The 20141-nt window shown below is 48.6% G+C and overlaps 1 protein-coding gene across 1 annotated transcript in view; it reads left to right on the forward strand.

Moving 5' to 3' along the window:
* Positions 1 to 7346: 7346 nt before the first annotated feature.
* KCNJ15 (potassium inwardly rectifying channel subfamily J member 15) overlaps positions 7347 to 20141 on the forward strand; it is a 40036-nt gene continuing 27241 nt past the window's right edge. Inside the window, exon 1 of the mRNA XM_054576127.1 lies at positions 7347 to 7535. The gene's annotated coding sequence lies outside the window, so the exon portion shown is untranslated. The remainder of the gene's footprint in view (positions 7536 to 20141) is intronic.

The raw sequence follows: 20141 nt of genomic DNA on the forward strand, positions 1-20141 counted from the left end.
TGTCGTCGGCCTGCCACGACTGGGGACCACCATGGAGCAATTCCTCAGTGAGAGCGGGTCTGAAGTGAACCGGAGACAAACAGCATGGAATTAGCCCGCGGTGTGAGGTTGCACAAGCGACCGGATCCCGCTCGAATAAGGCGCTAGGACATCGCCTCACCATCAGGGGTCTGCGGTTACCAACCCCCAAGCCACGCTCTGGGTGGGGACCCAGAATCACCAGCGAACTCCAGTGGAGGTTTAGAGGAAGGTGGCCAACGGTCGTAGGGCGTGTTGGGCGTTTCCTGCATCTAATTTTTCACATATACATTTTCTCATTTGAGAAAATTGGATTTGGCACTTGCCCTAGCCAATGTCCAGTTGGTACTAACAGATTAGGATATCACGCCAGCGCCGACACTTACATTTTCCCTGTGTCTAAGAACTGGACGCCTGGCTATAAGAGAGCCGAAGACGTGCTGGAGCAGAGCTGGCCGGCCACCGTGGCTTGTGTGGGAGTCGGGGATGCCAGGTTTCCCACACTAAATCCGGGACCGTCACGGGAGAACCAGGCTGGTCAGTCACCCCGAGGAGGAACAACTTGGAGGTAACCTTTGCATTTTGGGTCAATTTCTGTGGCATTCCATTCAAGAATGTGAGAAAGCGTTACCACGCTCCAGTGTTTTCCTGAGGATGAGTTATTGTTGGGAATGGTGGCGGGAAGATGCAGAAGCCTCCAGTAAGAGGCTGGAGGAAGTTCTCACTCCCCTGTGCTTCTCCCTCAAGAGCCACGTGGGACACAAGGGTCCCGGTGATGTGAGATGTGTTAGAGGAGGCCGCCAACAGCTCATCGACGGCAAAGAAGGCATGTCCGACGGAACCTGGTTTTAAAACCAGGAGATGAAAAAATGAAGAGCGTAGAAACTTGGAAAGAATTCATCCAGGACTATTCACCTTTCCTTTACGAGAGGCCTTCTGTTGGCCACGCAGGAGTCAATGGACTTGTCATGAGGTCTAGGACACTTTGAAAAGCCAGCTCACCCACGGGGCCAGCTCTTCCATTCAGTTTCTGGGAAGACCTTTCCTTGGCCTTATCTGTTCAGCTCTTGCCACTGTGACTTGAATCGTTGGCTTCTGAAGCTCTTTTTCAAAAATTTGCATTGTTATTGATAATTTCAAAATGTCTCAGGTCTTTTGCAGAACACAGAACAGCCACATTCCTCACTCTAAGTCAGGCCCTGAAACTTGGCGTGTGGTCACGACTCCGTGTGCAGCAGAACAGGGCCCCCCGCTCACCACACGCTTGTTTACCCTGATCACTACCTGTCGGAATCTTTGGTAAGGAAAAAAATATAAAGCAGCTTATGAGTTCTGGATTGAGGTAAACCGAGGGCAGGAAAACGTTAATGTGGTTGTTTGGCACATGGCACACTATGGGGAAGAACAAAGAGGGAGGGAATGCTAGAACCAGTCACCATCTTAATGAAGCTGTTCAGGAGTGTGACCTTACGTTCTTCAGAGCTGTCCCAAGTGTCTTCAGTGATCAGCCTTTGAAGCACCAGGAGCTTTGGGGACAGGGGTTGGTGACATTTGTTCCACTATGAGTTCAATGCCAGGGGACGCTTTTCTGTCTCCAGCCTAACATGGTGTAGTACCCACCAGGAGAGCTACTCACACTTGAACCTTTGCAGTAATTATTCTTATTGTTCTACTAAACCCTCATCGGCTTAAGCCTCTGAGCCCATCAGCCACATCCAGGGGAGAGAGCGGGTCCAGTAGCTTGTTGTCACATTCTGACAGCCCCAACTTGATACCCACAGCTCCTCTTACACCAATAACGACTTTAATGAGGGTTTCTGCCACTTGAGGAACTTAGATGGGTACAAATGGGTAAATGTGGGGAAGTAGCATAGCCTGGTGTACGAGAACCTTTGACAAGGTACTGATGGAGGCCCTGAGTTCCCGGCTCTGTGGGAAGTCAGTCTCTGCTCCTCAGTGTCTCAAAAAGAAACTGAAAAACTGGACTGGAGGATCTGTAGGGGTTCCTTCCAGCTCTAACTGAGTGTCTGGGACTCTTCTCGCTCTTTCTGAGCATAACCATTGGTGAAAGTTTCCCTTTCCGGGAGCCAGGCCATGAAGAGGGAGGCAGGGTGGGAGGAGGCTGCCAAGCGGGAGAAGCGAGAGCACAGGGCAAAGAGGGGGCAAGAAAATGGGGGGGGGGACGGCATGGAGGGAGGGGCGTTTCCGTCACAACATGGGATTGGCGGGGTTCGCTCTGGGTGCGCTCATTTCTGATTGGCGACTCACACATCCAACTGGAGGGTAAAAATGGTAGAGAACAAATCTGAGCTCTGATTTCTTAGTTTAAATATTAATAATATTAACAAAATGATGATGCTAATACATAAAACGTGGTCTTTATCCTTCTGATGTTATTAAGAGAAGGGCAACTTTCTGTCTCATGAGGTCATTCAAAGGGAAATTGGACATACATCCTTTCATACTTAACGAAATACCCTTAAGGATTCTGCAACTGAGTCCATTTTTGTGTGTGTGATTTTTGCTGTGTAATCCCTGTGAGGCTAAAGTTAGAGCTACAGTGTTTAGCTGTCCCAAAGGTCAGATCATTTATCTCTTTTAACCTTCACTAACATTTGTTAGGTGGCTTTTCCCCTGGAATGTCTGCAACCCTTCTTTGTCTTCATCTGTGGAGACCTTGTTGATTGAACTCCATTGTTCCTTCCGCTGGAAGCCCACCTTCAAACTCCCAGGCACAGTTTGTTGACCTTCCTGTTGACTTCTAGAATGTTTTGATCACATACCACTTATACTGAATTATGGTCAGCTAATCACCCATCTTTCTGCTGAATTGTAACTCACTCCAGTGCACAAACTGTGCAGTCTTTCTAACCAGTGAAGAAAAGGCACCCAATTTAGTTACACACTGAATCCCACCCCCGTGATGTCAGTAACAAAGGCTTCTTCTGTGAGTGCTCCAAAGGGTCCTCCTGGTACTTTGAGTGACGGACCACGTGCACCCTCAGACCGTGCATGTGCCTCTTAAATTGAATTTCAAATATTGGTGCTGAGAGTCCCAATTTTATTTTGATTGGGAAGCTGAGGGCATGGAGGAGGAGAGTGAGGGATGCCAGGGAGTGAGGGGCCACAGCGAGGGGGCGCACTCCTGCCCGTGGAAGGGAATCCTTCCAGCCTTCGCAGGACCCACAACTATAGCCAAAGCTGTTGGTGATCCACTCAGATGCCCTTGGATCCCCTTCACCGCTCTGGGTACCCATTTCTGTGCTTCCACGTGTATTACTTCTAATCGACCTGAAGCCCCTACCAGCAGCCCCCTAAGACTGCACTGCTTTGCGGATGCAGAAAGCCAAGCCCTTGGGAGGCAGCATGCCCATCGCCCCTTCCACCCTTAGCCCAGGCTGCCTGGGCCAAGGGCATAGAAACCCAGCTCCCTGACATACGATGCTATTTTCACTCCAGAACTCCTTCCAGAATCAGGCAGGGCATGGCCTTGTCCTCAAATCACACTCTTGCTTGAGTGTGCTTCCCAGGAGCACTTCTCTAATTAATTACATGTAAATTTTTGTCTCAGCGTCTGCTTCGAGAACCTCTACTCCAAGAGAAGATTTCAACTTTGTGGCTTCCTAAGATAAGGTTCTCCCTGGACAGGCCAAAGGCAAGCAGGTCCCCACCTGAGGCCTGCAGAGTCTTGCAAGGCTTGAAATGGGTGTCCTTCATTCTCTATGGCTCACCTACATGCCAAGGGGACACTGTCCATGCTTCTGGGACAGCCTTGGTGGGAGGGAACTGGAGGCAAATGACCAAATCCTGCCTGGTCTGTGGAGGACTCTTTAAGCTGATGTGGGTCGTAGGAGCCTTTGATGATGTTTTAAAAACACATTCCCCCAAATAGTTCTACATCTAACCCAACTTAAGTAAATCTAGTTAAAGATAAAAGTGTATTTTTATTCCCTCTCATCACACTTCAAAGTTTTTTGTCTTGATTCAAGCCAAGATGAGAATTGGATGCACTACAGCATTTTTTTTTTTTTTTTCGTTTTTGGAAATTATTCTCGGGAAACGGCTCTCTTGAAAAAGTTCTTGTAATCTTTTCTGCCCAGGTTTCAGACATCTTTTTAGAACTTGGGGTAAAAAATCCAGGCTTTAGATGTATATTTTATTTAAATTTGACACATGCAAGAATTTTGCTTTTAATTAATAGGGGAGAAAGAGAGAGAGAGAGAGAGAAAGAGGAAAAGAAGAAAGAAAGGTGACTTACTAAATAGTCATTCATGTTTGTTTTTATCAGTTACAAAATGATTAACTGTTATTTGAAGTACTCTTATATGGTGGATTCCAGGCCCTACTCCTTAGAATCAGGTTGTGAAGCTAAATTTTATTCATGGGGTGAATTAGAGATTGAGTGACATGCACTATTTTTTGTTAAGTTTAATTGTTTGTCTTATTTTCCTCATTAGCCTCAGAAATTTCCAGAAACACTTAGATCATTCAATTATTAAAACATGTAAAATAAAGTCTGTCCTTGGTGACAGACTTTAAGATGTATAGATGCTTATTCTAGAACTTTCTAACTCACCTCCTCACACTTTGACCACACGTGTATAATGCCTCATCTCCTTTTGTGAATCCTGTCAGATCAACAACCTCAATACCTCATTGTTGCTTATCGCCAAATGAGAACAGGTCAGCATCACCAACATGAAGAATATTGGCTTCCCATTTAAATTATTTTATGTATTCAGACTCCTCTGGACTCATTTTCTTCTCTCATCACTTTCAAGACTGCTGTGAATGAACGTGAGCTCTACTATGCATGGCCGTGCAAGAAATAAAACTTGCCAGAGTATTAGGCCATAGTTATAATTCATGCTGTGTATTACTTGATACTCAAAGGAATCTACACATGCATATGTATGCTCACACAATAGGCTAATTTGAGAAAAATGTAGCCTAATGGAAAATGCATGGCCTGAGAGCGAGAGGGGCTATGCCGGGCCCCTCCCTCCTTCTTCCCAGCTCTGTAGCTTTGAGTGCATCGCTCGCCTTCTCTGGTTTTCGCTTTCGCACCCTTAAAATGCAACTAATCATGGCTTTTGGGCCTGTGTGCCACATTAATATCATTACTGAAAGAGCTTTTTAAATGGAGAGAAAGCACTCAAGTGTTAGTTTACTAATTATAGATGACATTTCAAGTATTAATCAAACCGAAGACGATAAGAATTAAAGTTCAACCGTAACAAATTCAACACTCCATTTAGCATCTTCTATCAAGCTACTTGGCCAGCATTTTTTTCTGAGCGGCTATGCCATGCCAAGCGTCCCTCAAGAGACACATGGTGGGCAAGACAGGTGTGGCGGAGCTCTGAAACAGGACACGCAGGACACGAGAAGTTGTCGGGAGGACGTATGCCATGCTGAGTGGCTTTCAAAGTAGACGGGAATATGAGACGCAGGGCTGGATTGGGACCATGTCAGGTAAGGACATTAAAAATGACATCCTGGAGGACATACCATTTGGGTTAAGACCTGAGCAGAGATCACGAACCAGGCGGATGAAGAAGATCTGAGAATGTTCCGGGTGGAGGGAACAGCATGAGCAAACCGTTTGAGGGAGCGTAGGATGGGATTTTGAATTCTGGGTTTTCCCTTTTTGTTTTTCTCCACCTGTGTTTATTGGTCTCACCTGGGACTGTCAGGGTGTCCCTGATGAGGGCGACCTGGGGCTATGGCTCGGGAGTAAGACTGCCAGCTTTAAAAGCCTGAACCTTGTATGGCTTCTTCAGTCTCTCAAGCCCTGGGCCTCGGGGGGGGGGGGGCATTGTCCCTGAGTAGCCAGCGTCTCTGAGGGGCCACCATCTTCTCCCAGGAGCAACAGGGAAGGACACCGATACACCTTTCTCGCTGAGGACACAGGGAAAGGGAATGGCTTGTGTTGGGGCCTTGGGTCAAGGGAGAGGGAGGAGAAATGAGGAAGCCTGTCGCCTTCCTCCGCTGACCCCAGGGCTCGGGGCAGGGGACGTATCCCCCCCTTCCAGCAAGTCCTGTCACCCACTTCCCCTCCAGTTTAAAGCAGGTGTGTCCATCTGGCGCAGGTGCCTGTGCCGGAAAGAGCTGAGCGTCTCATCAGCTGGCCCCTTTGCTCGCCTCCAAGCTGACCTTGAACCAGGGCAGGGGATCTTGTTGGAGAAAGCGCCTGTGGGAAGTCATCTTCTGTTCTAGAACGGACCGGGGTCTCCATGCACTCTGGCCACGGCAGACTGGCGACCCACATTGACTCGGACTGGCCTCTGGGGAGGAGACACAAAACTGCATTCAAGGGAGAAGCTCGCCGCCTCCCTTTCCAGGCTGAGAGACGCCCCCTCAGACTCCTGCTTTAAGGATGGAATTCTGACTGTTTCTCATAAAGTGCTGCGCTCTGGGCGTGAAAGCTGGAAACCAGATTCCCACACAAGCACCCGATCCCCGTTTTGAAAATCCAGCAGAACCCAACTTTGCACATCTGTCCAAACTCTTGACACTTTTTGATCAAAGAAAACAGCTTGCAGGAAAAATCAACATGGCCTTAAGGATATTGAGCTAAAAACACAGTTTCCCCTGTGACAATTTGTTCCTACATATTTGATGTATGTGTTATCTGTTCATTAAAACCAAGAAGATAAGAATTAAAGTTCAGCTGTAACAACAAATTGCTTCCATTTATAATTTTTTATCAATCTACTTGACCAGCATTTTTTTTTGAGGGGCTATGACATGTCAAGGGTCCCTCAAGAGACCCACGGTGAACAAGACAGGTGCCACGGGGCTCTGAAACAGGACACGCAGGACGGGGTAAAGAGTCAGGACGAAGTAGGCCGCGCTGAGCGGCATTCGGAGCAGAAGGGAATATTGAGACGCAGATCTTTCCTGGAGGCAGGGATTTTTGTTACTGTTCCCTTGGAGTGGCGAGAGCAGACGGGGAGAGAGGACTTGGGGTAAAGGAGGATTTGTTAGAAAAAATAATCTGGTTATTTACTTGTAGTTTATTTAGGCAAAGAGACCTTAAAAAGGCTTTGAGCACGGTGGCTGAAGTTTCTGCAAAGATTAACTGGCCTTCTTTAAAGGGGCATTAGTGTTCTTTTATACAGGTGTCTGAAAGCTCAAAACCGGGCGCCCATTAGAACCCTCTGCTGGTCTGTAGATTTCCCTAAGACACAATGCTGACATCAGGGACTCTTTCCTCTCTCCCTCTCTCTCTCCCCCTCTCCCTTTCCCTTCTTCCCTCCCTCCTTCTTTTCCCAGCCCTCCCTCCCTCCGCCCAGTCTCTTCCAATCTCTTTCTCTCTCTCTCCAGTTCCTTCAGGTAAATCCTACTCAAACTTGTACCAACTCGTTTTTGACTGACAGGGAACAGAGAGAGTTTTCTTCATTCTGAGGGAACCTCAACACCTATTTCTCCCAAGGCGACCTGCAGGGACGGATCCTTCCTTCACCCCGACAGAAGCGCACCCCCAGCCAGAAGCCAGCCTCCTCGCCCGGCAGGTAAGAGGCTCTCCCGTGCCGAGCTGGAGCCGGCGGTGTGCGGGAGATATTTCTGAAATGCTTCTCTCTCAAGGTACAAGGCAAAAGTGTGATTCTTTTCAAATCACTGAAATCATTCAGGACGTCCCAGCTTATCTGGGGGAATTTACAAATGCTGTTTGCATGTGGAAAACGGGTTTTTACTTAATGATGGGGCAGGAAAAAAAGAAGTGCTTTATTCTTGCCTGTGAAACACTATCCAGATGTTGTCTTTTTTTTTTTTCCTAGGGGTAAGTGATCTAGATCAAGGGGGAAGAACGGCTCGGACTTCTCTGTCCAACTGTTGTTCTCTCCTGCTGTCCGCCAGGGAGAGTTTGTTACTGATTTTCAGGGATGGTCTAGTTCTTTGGGTCTTTCCTGGTGCTGCTTTTTCCTTGGTTGGAAGAGAAATCAGCTTAGGTTGCTGTAGGGCAAAACCTTACCGGAATATTTAAGAATCTGCTACCTATCCTTACGAGAAAAAGTTATGTAAGTTTTCCATGGTAGGTATAAGGAATGTAAACAATCCTGACTTTGAGGACACGAGGAACCTTGTTCATAACCCCTGGATAATGCACTTTGTAATCTGTGTGTACTTTCATGTGCCTTCAGACTAGTCTCAGCTAATAAATGTCACACAGGGTGAAATTTCCATACCGCTCCTGTGAAACTAGTTTTTTTTTTTTTTTTTAATCTCCTCTCTGCACTTCCGCATTTAGCTGCCTGTAGGAAATAAGAATTCGTTGTTCAATGGATGTTTCGTGACCTCACAATCACTTTAAGTCACAGGTTCAGAAACTTAGAACAAATGCAGTATTTAACTCGGGAAAATTAAAGACTAAACTTTGTCACACTCAATCCCAACTCTAAGATTTATTTCTTCTTATCAGAAAATACCTTAATCTTTTTTTCTATTGACCTAAAGGAAGGACTTTGAAAGAAAACATTAAAAGTGATTCTTAAAGTAATTTTTTTGAAAACTGAAAATCACACTCACACAATCAGTTATTACCCTGGATCCTACCCGAATTTGTCTGCCCTGGTAAATGTTTAAACAAATATGTAATGATCAACAATAGCCTTAGGTGAAAACTTCTTCCAATTTAAAATTGTTTAAGTATCAAAAGAATAGAGTCGAATGCCACTGAAGTGCCTTTTTAAATGCCATCCTTTTATGAAAACTAGGTCTCAGGAGAGTTGTATTTAAAAAACACAGCACTCACCTCACACACAGCGCCTGGGGCTGCTCTTTCTTGGGCTGGGTTTTTTTTTTTTTATCGGGTTTCCTCCTTCCCTAGTTGTGAATACGGAGCAGCGACCCAGAGGTCGTGTGGCAAGTCCTCACCAGAGGTTGGGAAGTGGAAGACTTTAAGCAAATTGCCCCGAGTCCTATCCTGGAAATGTCCACGAAACAACAGAACAGCCATCTCCACCCTGAGTTCAATGCATGCACAAGCTGGGGGTTTTATAGAAATAGACGTAGCAGAAATTTGTGACCCTGGCTGCTTAAGGAAAACACATTTTTAAAGCCTCCTCCCACCGTCCCACCACTCTTGCCTTCCCCAACAGTTGTGGTCATTTTATACAAAGTGCTATTTCCCCAATTTCCTCCCTTTGCACTTATAACCAGCGCAGACAGCCCTGGGCTGGGGGACAGAGGGGGCGCGAGCCCCCAGCCGCCCTGCCCCGGCGGCCGGCCCGGGGCGGCCAACAAAAGCAGGGCTGCTGGCTGCTTCACACGGAGCTCAGACAGGCTTGCAAAGGGGAGCCTGGAAAGGCTGCTCTCTCTTGTCCTGGGTGGGGGGAGGGTGGTGTGTGTAATTACACACCTGAATGACAACGACATGCTTGGTGCAAGGAAAACCACCAATATGTGGCTTTAGGCACTGAATACAGGCAAACGTTTTGGGACTTCATCAGTAAATGTCAAGCACTTGAAATATTCTTTCCTGCCTCACCCCCTCTCATCGGCGAGAGGCAGGAGCGGTGGCTGACTTCCTCCCACACGTGGCGGCGGCGGCCAGAGGTGTTTGCAGCCTTGCCTGGTGGACCCAGCAGAGCCTCAGAGCCAGCGCCCCGTCCACGGCGGGAGCCGCCAGCCCAAGCCCGGACAGCTGCTGAGGCCAGGCCCCTGGGAATGATTGTTTAAGGCGTAGAACCCTCCCTAATCATTTCCTTCCGTCTTTCATTTATAAGTAATTCAGCTACTGTCTTTTCCCCACAACAATTCAAGCACTTGCCACTGGAGTCAATTGGTATCTTCAAATGTGTTGTTTTCATTCTTCTCTGAAGTAAAAATAACGCTACTCCAAAAACAGTCAGGAAGCCATGGCAAAGGTGGCTGTTAGCTTCTGTGCTTGCAAAGGGAGTGTGGGCTTCGTAAGGGGTGCGGGCGGGAGGCAGGTCAGGCAGAGGTTATTACCCATCCTTCCCCCTCGCCTGCCTCTCGTCTTCACCTGGGACAGCCCTTTGGGGAGTGGGGCGTCCGGTGCCTTGGTCGGGGGGCGCAGAGCTGAGTACCCGATGGCAGAGGAGCAACACGAACCAAGGCACATTCGCTGGCCCTGCCCCTCAAGGATGCCATGCTATTGAAGGGGGAAGATCTGACCTAACTCACCTGGCTCTCTGCTGCCACCCAGGTAGCTTCCCAGGGCCAGTGTCAGACAGAGGAGGACTTGTGACCGACGTGAGCAGCCTCAGCGATGTCATACCCTCCCACAGGACGGGCACCAAGGGAAGATTTCCCCCATCCCCTCCGCCCCCGCCTTGAGAAGGAGAACAGAGGGCATACGGGGAGAGAAAATAACATATAATCTTAAAAATAAGGTTCTGGGAAAGAAGTTTTTATTTGCTAAGTGTTCCATGGTGGAGATGGAAGAAAAAAAGATGAGCAAATAGACATCTCCGGTAAAAGACAAGTCAAGGAAGTAGTTATCTGAGAAAGCTCTGCAGAATGGTCTGCGGGTTCATTTCCACGCAGGGTAACACGGCCGGAGTCCACACAGACATTCTTGTTGTATCCCCAGGGCGTTTTAGCCAAAAACGGTGCTGCTCATTCCATGAAGAAACGTCGGGGCCCGCGAGGCGCCTGCGTGCCCGCGTTCGCTTCCCTGACGGTCATGCCGTCCACAGTCACTGCCATCTGATGGGACGCGGCGGTTCGCAGGCAGCCTCATTCCCGAGCGCAGCCCCTGCTGCTGGAACGAAAAGTTTCTGGCATGAAGTGCCAGGTATTTTAGTGGTGAACAGAGATGAGCCAGAGCTGCCTGATAATCACGCTCACCGCACCTGGAGATGCACAGGAAGGGGAACAAGGTGCGGGTTTTTGGTGCGGACCCACTTGTCGCAGGAAGCGATGACATAGAGGAGCATGTCTCTGCTGCCTGGGGACAGAGGCCCTGGAGGAAATGTAGGGAAGAATGAGCAACAGAATAAGTTCTGTGTTGTTTTGCCCCAAGACCCCCCGCGACTCAAATTCAGAGCATCTAGATGTGGAGGATCCACGTCGAACAAGCTGGCAGCCCTTCCCTCGGGGGATGGGCAACAGCCCCAGAGCCAAGGTGGCCTCTCACACCCTCACCCAGGGTTCCGAGTTCAGGGAGATGACGTCCTGGGCCCGGCCGTGTCCCTGGGCCGACGAATCCCATTAGTCCTCAGAGTCAAGTGGGGTCATCCGAGGACAAAAGGGCAGGTCAGAGGAGAAAAAGGCGGGTGGGCATCCGATTCTCAGGGGGTGTTGGGGACCCAAGGAGCTGGGCTTGGGTGTCAGTCCACATCCTGCTTTGGTGGAAGTTGCCCTGGATTCCGGGCTGAAATTCTCGCGTATTTCTCAGTGCCGGCACCACAGCCTGACCAAGGTTTTATGGAGCTCGAAGATTATATAATTTGGGAGCTCTCCTCAAAGGAAAATGAGTGAAAAATCATGACTGTAAAATTAAGCACAAAGCTTTGGAGGAGGTTGGTGTACACAGGAACCCATGCGGCGTGAGTGCATTCCCTCTACAATAAGTCCACTCTGTGCTGTACCTGCCTGGTTCTTGAAGGAACGATTGAATTAATGTATATCCATTTTAGCTGCTTACTGCTCTCTGAGTGACTCTGAGAAATGACAAGTAAATATACCCAATAATCATGCTTATCCGTAGTGAATGACCAGTGAGTGATATACATGGGAAATTGATCTGGGCGATATCGAGAACGTTTTTCATTTCGTGGGTACGTTGCCAGGAAAGGTAAATTTTTTTTCCTGCACGTGGCTGAGCTTTTCGGTCCTAACAATGCCTCAGGGTAAGATACTAAGAAATCTGTTTTTCCTGCAGCTGGGGAGGTGGGTACTAAAATGAATGGTACACTTTTAGCATTTGAAAAGCCCCAAGTTAAAACCCAAAGGACAAGTGCTAGTTATGAGTCTAGAACTTAGAAGGATATTAAATGCGTGAGGAATATGCTTCTCTTTTAACTTGGAGATCTGCCCCAGGAAAATATCTGTGTCTCTGACAAGAAACAGCCTCTTCTTCCTCAGTTTCCACTAATGCTCTTTCCAGTTCTGAGAGCAGTTAACAGTGCCCTTTCTCAGTCAGAATGCTTGCTAACTTCATGCCTACCGGGCCTCATATTGCACTCACTCAGTCATGTTTACATCTTCAAATATTTGCAGATTGCTATCTTGCTCCATCCCCGTCCTGTTTGCCAAAGAACACAAGGTCGGTTCTCCGAATCTAGCTTTCTGACTTCCTGAGTAACCCCTGGTGTCTGTTTCTACCCCTTGAGAGTCCAGTGGAAGTTTACCTTTTGCTGTGAAACCTCGTGCAGTTTGGCATTATCTGCACTGTTCTGAACAACCCCACCCTCACATACCTGCTAGTAGTTACAGAAAATACGAGAGCGCAGGAGCACCTGACTCCTTTGTTTAGAATTGTCTGAATACTAAGGCACAAGGGCCTGCCCTGACTCCTTTATATTTTCAAAAATCCAGGGAAAGATTGTGAGCTTCATCATCTACAGACACATATATACAAGTGACATATATACAGCTGTGTGGGTGTGCATTGAGCCAGAACATGCATAATGAAACCGACTGTGCAGGTATAAAGAATAGTTCAGTGTCAACAGCATCACAGCACAATGGTGCTTTATTTTTAATTTTTTGTCCTGTTGAAGAAATTTGAAATCTACAATTTTCATCTCAGGCTCATACTGAAAATTAATGGTCCCCCCCAAACAGCCCTCTAGACAGTGTTTTAAAAAAGTGCTTTCATAGGGTGTTGGTCTTACTGTCACTCTTGAACAAAGCACCTGGGCGTTAGGTCACATGACTTGATTCTTGGCAATAGGCAAACTGTGATAATCTGATCAAGAAACTCCCAGGGTTCCAGCTTCTGGCCCCACCGCCCACGGGCCCCTATGGGCAGAAGAGTGACTGGCTTCTCCCATGCAGGTCAATGCTGCCTTGGGAAAGAGAAGGGAGGGGACGGTTCCAATGCCTTTGTGACTCCATGTCTTGGGAAACGTGGGGAGACCCCTTAGAGGTGGTCCCTATGCCTTCTTTCTCAGTGGCCTGGGGGCAAGAGCTGTTGCCCAGCCAGAGGGCAGGAGGGGGGGTCCTGAAACCCCACAAACTCTGACGGTAGAGCCTCATCTCTGTGGGAGGCTCTGTTGGCAACCCGAGAGTCCTGAAGACGGCTTTGTGTCGTGCCTGCTCTGCAAGAAGAGGAAGATCCGTACTCAGGTTCGGGAAATCCGTCATCCTCACCGTCTGTGGTTCCCTCTTGGAACTTCAGGGTCATCGTTACCATATTAAAAGCTCTGCAGCAAAGACATCCTTTAACTTTGAATTCTAAGCTGTGCAACCATGTTGGACTACAGAACTGTCTCCTGCCTCTGCCTACCTCTTTGCAACTATCATTCACTCCTCTGATCAGCATTTCATGCAACCCCATGGAGGACACTTTTGTAGACTAGGATTGATGGGGGCGGCAAGATGGCATGTGCTCTAAGGAAGAAGATGCTATGACTTCCATGCGTACATGGCTGTGAGTTGGACCTCTGGTGCCCTAGCTACCTACCCTTGCAGGTGACAGGCCAGCCTCTGGAACTGCAGCGTGGCCATGGACAGTTAGCTCCCCAAACTTATTTACTTTTTGTTTGTTTTTCCTTTAAATCCATCTTATTCCAAGAAAGGATTTAGGTGAGCTTACAAAGACCTATCCAGATACTGCCACACAAATATAATGCAAATTAGATGGAAAAGAAAAATAAGGCTACTTCTCAAAGAGGTAATTTGATAAAATTATTGATATATATGATTTTTATCCATTTTTAAGAACCACAAATGAAATGCACACGGGCCCACAGCGGCAGAGTTCTTGTTTGCGACTTCAGAATTAAATGTAGGTTTTAAATAGGCTTCCTGTTTGAACCTAGGAGTTTTAGGCACTCCTTGAATCTACTTTTACATGCACCATCTTTTATGAAAGATGGTGTCCATTCTGCCTCTCAGGATCGAATATTTTTCTTTCCATCACTATGCATATAATTTAATGTCTATAAGTGAGATTATAAACTTTCACCATCGACTTAGCTCAGTTCTAACACCAGGGAAACATCAATGTCCTGCTAAGAACCTTCCATAGAAGTCCCTCCCACCCTGGATGCAGCTGGTTCATCCCACCCGGCCCCACTTCATAGTGTCCTGTCTACTTCTCTCTGTGCCCTACTGGGTTGCAAGCTCAATGACAATAAAGATTCTACCTATTTGTTCCCCATGCTGGGCCCTGGTTGTCCTCAGGCAATGCTTTTTAAATCAACATGCATCAACAGGAAGGCACAATATTTTTTTATAACTACATCTTCAATTGAATCATGACCTAATTCCATCCTATCCTGCAAGCACACAACATAGAACTTCTCATCTGAAGTGTTTTGAAAATTACATATATCTGAAAACTCCTAACCGGTGCATTTTCTCCCTTGGTGAACATTACAAAGTGATAGATTGGCTGCTAGAATTGCTTACATGAGGTGATCGAGGAGGGAGACATATTTTTATGAGTGAGAAGAAACAGGGCACCATGTAGCTACAATATAGTGGTTGTGTAAACTCCATAGAGGGAAAGTAGGAAACACGCAGAGGATTCTGGAAAGAAAGACATTGAAATAAAACAGAGGAGTAAATGCAGAGCTGGCAGGGCTCGGTGCGGGCGCGTGTACTCCAAGTTCGATCCTGGGGAAGAAAACAAGGGGAAGGAAGGAGAGGAGGAATTTGCTGCCGGCCTGGGGTGGAAGCGGGTGACTGGGTCCACGATGCGGCCCCTCCGGGAGACGGATGCTGAGCTCAGACATGGTCTGTGTTAGCATACCTGTGGCGGGAAGGGTATCTGGTTCTCAATGTGTTTTAAATTTTAAGTTGAAGAGAATTTTCTGAGATTTGCCCATTTTAAAGGTGAAATATTATAGGACTAAAACTCACAAGAGCTGCTTTCCTGTGATTACAATCACATGCGCCTCGTTCCGCCTGGGAGCGGCCTAGGCCCGCACCCTGGGCTTCCCAAGTTGAAGGCTGCACGGGGTATGCGTATCCAAACATAAAATTTATAATTATGGATATTAACTTGTCTGGTCCAATATCCTGGGAACGTTCTCTAAACTATGCTTTTGCACAGCACTTTGTTTAGTTTTCAAGATCTGAAAAAACAGTCTGTGACTTACTAGCCCCATGGTTGGTAGAAATGTATATTTAATGAGTTTTTTAATCAACTCCCATCAGGATTTGAAGAGTTACCTTCTAACCCTCAGTAATTTCCAGAAGATAACGAGTAGGGAAGACCAGGCACAGATGGGAACAGAACAAGAGAAATAGAGGGGGAAAAACAAATACTCCCACACGAGAATGGCTCTGGTGCCAGGAGAGTGTGAGGAGGGTGATGTGAGGTCTTCACGGAGGGGACCCCCAAGAGGGAAAGACCAGACCCATTCCGGACAGCCAGGAAAGGCCCGGGGGCACGTGAGAGCGCCTCGAAAAACAAGCAGGACCTCACAAGTCTTCCTGGGGAGGAGAAGCCGTCCGAGGTCAGACGAGCAGAGGCACGAGGATGCACCAGGGGACAGTGCAGGACGCGGGAGTGCACGGAGGGCGCGTGAGGACGAGGGCCGTGAGAGCGCCGAAGGCCCGCACGCCGCGCGCTCGCCAAAGGCTAGGTCGCTCCAGGCCCGCCTTACTCCACACGGTAATCGCCCATCCTGTAGGTGTTGTTATCAGCCTTGGTTCAGAGATGAGGGAAACGCAGGTGGGGGACACAGAGGCAAGTTAACTTGCTTGCAGGCCCAGGCCTCCGGAGCGGTGAGGCTGGGCTGTGAAGTGAGGCCATTGGTCCCTAAAGGCCATACCCTTCCGTGTTGTGCCTCGGAAGAGGAGACGCAAGGGCAAGCTGCCTGGGAAGGGCAGTCTGGGGTTCACTGAAGGCTGTGGGCCTTTTGGGTTCTGAGCTGCTCTTTAGACGTCAGTCCGGCCGTGGAGACCAAACAAACTGTGGGAACCGTATTTTGAGAGACTGGATCAAAGGAATGAAGAGGTGGGGCGGAGCAGAGGTGGTGGGAAGGGAAGGGACACACCATGCGAGAAGCTTCGGGAAGGCAGGACCTCTGGGCTGGCACTGGGTTGCGGGGAGAGGAGGAATTGAAGACAGACAGACAGGTGGGAGATCCAGGATGCCGGCGTTTGGAGCCCACACTCCGGAGAAGTGGCTGGATTTAGGGGAATGACCTGGGCTCTGTTTTGCACACGTCAGTTCCAGGCAGTCCTCCAGGGAGGTGTCCCCGGGGATTCTGGGAACGCAGGCGGGAGGTCGGAGGAGGGGCACTTGGAGAGCGACAGTGAAGGGATGGGCCCAGGAATGGTCGTGAGGGTCAGGTGGAGGATGTCAAGAGAGAGCTTGAAGAGAAGTAAAAGGATGCGTGAAGACCTCGGGGGACGCAATTGTGGGGGGAGCGGGGGGTAAGAGACAATGCCCACCGAGCAGAAAGAAAACGAAACCTCAGAGCAGCAGATAGAAGAGCCTTCTACCCCAGCAGGAGCCGACAGTGGGAGTTCTCGGAACAAAACGTGATCACCAAGGGGACCACCCTTGACTCAGGAATCAAAGAAGGGAAGGAGCACATTTGGGAGCCGAAGGAAAGAAGCCGCGGAGAGTCCGAAGGTGGCAACAAGGAAAGCTGTTGGGGAGGACGGGGATCCCCCTCTTCTGAAGAACCGTCAGGAAGGTTGCGAGATGGTTGTTTGGCCCACCGGTCAGAGTCCCAGAGATCGGACTCCAAGCCCATTTGTCTGAGTGCTCCTTTTCCTTTACTTCCTCTCCTAAGTGTGGCTAATCCATTCCTTCCTCCCTTAAAGGCAACCAAGTTATTCAATAAATTAACAGTTACCATGATTTTAAAAGTATACGCTCATCAGGGAGGGCTGGGTACACGTATTCCTGAAGGAAGTTTCCAGCCACTCAGACCTCCTGGGAACAGGGCGCGTACCTGGATTTCACAAGCCGCGGGCTTCGGGGTTCTGAGCAGCTCTGGATTAACTACAAGCCCGTTCTTGAACGCCTTTCCAAAAAGGGGGAGGGGGGATAACACAGTGTCCAAATTTGCTAATTACTGCACTGATTAAAGCAAGGCTTCTCCTTTCATCAGCTCAGCAACCTTTGGAACGCAAACGCGGAATCGGACCAAGGGCAGCCTTGCGACGGAGGGTGAACGGGCGGGAGACGCCAGCTCCCTAGGAACAATTAATTGCCGCTGGCTGCGTACCTACAGTTTAAAGTTTGTTTTGCTGAGACTACTTTGTGGTTTCCCGGTGCTATACTGGGATTCAGTTAAACTTCAGCAAAACTGAAGTGCTATAGTGCAAGTCACTTCGAAAAATTGGGAGGTGGGTTACAAGAATTGCAGCCTTCGTTTTCTTCGCAAAATCAAATAATATTTTGGAACCTTCTGGATAAGAGACTAAACATATCTGATAAGAATTCTTGAAGCCCTGCAGAACACACAAACAAAAGGACGGGGGGCCCGTGAGGAGAAGCCCCTGGCAGGCAGTTCGGGAACCCGATCTCCTGGCGGTGAATCCGAGGTGCGCAAACTGCAAACTCCTCGCAGAGCGCGCCTGGCGCAGCCGTCAGGCCCGAGGGCGAGGCGCACGGCCAGGCTGAGCCTCCGGGTCTTAGCGCCCGGCGGGCGTGCGGGAAAACCTTCAGCTGAAGCAGGTGCCCTCTTTCTCCAGTGCAGGCCGCACCCTTCTGCGTGGGCCTCTCACCATCTCCCCGCATCCGAGGTGGACACAGGCTTTTCTGAGGGCAGCTGCGGGGGGGAAAAAAGGTTAGACTTAGAAGTGAAAGTTCTGGACCCAGCGCGCTCATAGGCTGTGTGCTACTCCTGCAAGTCACCGAACTTCTTAGTTTCCCATCTGCGAACTTGGGGACGTTCCACCCGCGGGGACACCAGGCGAGGTAAACGAGACGCCTGTGTGAAAGCACCGGGGAAGCTGCTTCAATGGGAAACAAGTCAATGGGAAACAAGAAGTCTCAAAATGACCAAAAGGATCCTACGTTCCCTTTTTATGAACTTTAATTTTTTTTTAAAAACTTACTTTATAAAGAAACTCAGAATTCCACAATCTAAGTCATCACCATTATAAAAATCTTAAAGTAGCTTTATGGCTGGTTGGTTTTTTTTTTTTTTTTTTTTTTAACTTATAAAAGGGATTATGCTCCTGTAGCTAGCCACTCAAACTTTGATGAACAAAAGTTTAGATCTGGGAGAGCTCATTTCCTGGATTTTCCTCTAGAAACATCTGCTGTTCTCCACATAAACTGAATCAAGAATTACCCTTGTAATTATTTTCCGAGGTCCTCCATTCCTTTCTGTTAAAAATACATAGAAGCATTGCAATGGTAACTTTCTCCTAGTTTTTATAAGGCGAGGAGAGTGACAAAGAGAAAGGCTATGAACTTGGCATACAAGTGAACCATGTTCTGGAATTCGGGTGGGTCTAGGAAAAAGCACAGACTCCACTGGAAAACATATATGGGTGTGGGAGAAATCCCCGTAAACTATAAACTGAGTACATACTGCTCGGGCTGGTATGGAAAGAAACCACAATGCTCTGTGAAATCAGAGAAGAGGGACAGAGAGTAAATTTGGCACCAAGAGAGCACCAGGTGTCCTGGGAGTTGGGGACGTGGATAGTCAGTAACTGGATCTCAGGAACCTCCTTAGCAGGAGGGTCCCCCCGGGCTCCCCGGCGCTGTGAGCTGGAAGGCCTGCCTCCATCACTCGACCCCCACTACCCATACGCCTTCCCCTTCTCCCCGCCAAGGCCCCGTCCTGTTGCTCTGGGTTCGTCCCCACCTCATTGCCTTTGCCTGGGTGGTCTCTTTCCTGGAAGCCTTCCTGTCTTTCCTTTCCCTTTCGGAGCCTCATTATCCGCCCTCAAGCCCCTGGAGGCCCGGCAGGCTCCGCATGCCCTTCCCCCAGAGCCCGACCGCTTCCCACTTCCTGGATTCCCTTCCTCCAGGCTGGACCCAGCCCGGCACGTGTCTGTGCCATGAAGAACTTATCTGCCATGACCCCAGCTGAGCATGTGTTCGGTGCAGGTGCCACCTCCTTCCCCAGTCCGATGACAAGCGCCTGGGCAGCAGAGGGCATGCGGCACGTGGCTGAGCGAGGACCGGCCACCCCTTGCGAGTCCTGCTTCGCACCTTGAGTAGGGTGCCTTCAGCTCACTGTCTATACATCCTGGTCTAACGCACGGCAAGCTTTGTTATCTCCCTTCTCCAGAAGGGGGGGTGAATGAAATCGCTTGTCCCAAGTCACCAGCGCAGTTACCTCAGGGGGATCTTCATACCGGCTTTGCGATGTTTCAGCAGCTTGCCCTCCGCAGCTGCAACCAGAAGACCTGAGATTCGAGCCTGTGTGCCTGGTCCCACCCTTTACTTTCCACTATATCGCATCACTCCCCTATCACCATAAGGCTCAACACAAAGTTGAGCGTAGGATCATGTTAAATGAATATTCAGTGATTCACCCCATTTTGTCAAAACCAAGAGAATATGACGGCAAGCGGAAAAATCTGACCCGAGAAGCAATATTGTCTCTCCCCTCCTCTCCACCTAAAGTCTTAATATATTTAAAAATCACAATATATGCATATGCATTATTTCTCAATACTTTATTTCCAGGGCAATTTTAAGTTTATACTAAAATCGATAGGAAGGTATAAGGATTGCCCTGTATCCCCTGCTCCCCACAGACACGGCTGCCCCCATTATCAACATCACTCACCAGAAGGTGCATTTTTTTTTCTCTTTATTTTACCAAGGATGAGCCTGCATTGACACATTATAATCACCCAGGGTCCATAGTCTACATTAGGGTTCACTCCTGGTGCCGTGCATTCTGTGGGTTTGGACAAGTGTACAATGACATGTGTCCACCGATACATTACTACATAGAGTAGTTCCATTGCTCTAAAAATCCTCTGTGCTTTCCTCATCTGTCCCTCCCTCCATCCCTGGCAACCACTCATCTCTCTCTCTCTCCCTAGCT

The sequence above is a fragment of the Pteronotus mesoamericanus genome, unplaced genomic scaffold, assembly GCF_021234165.1.
Source record: "Pteronotus mesoamericanus isolate MK-2021 breed Mesoamerican mustached bat unplaced genomic scaffold, CSHL_Meso_final contig_116, whole genome shotgun sequence".
Taxonomy (NCBI): domain Eukaryota; kingdom Metazoa; phylum Chordata; class Mammalia; order Chiroptera; family Mormoopidae; genus Pteronotus; species Pteronotus mesoamericanus.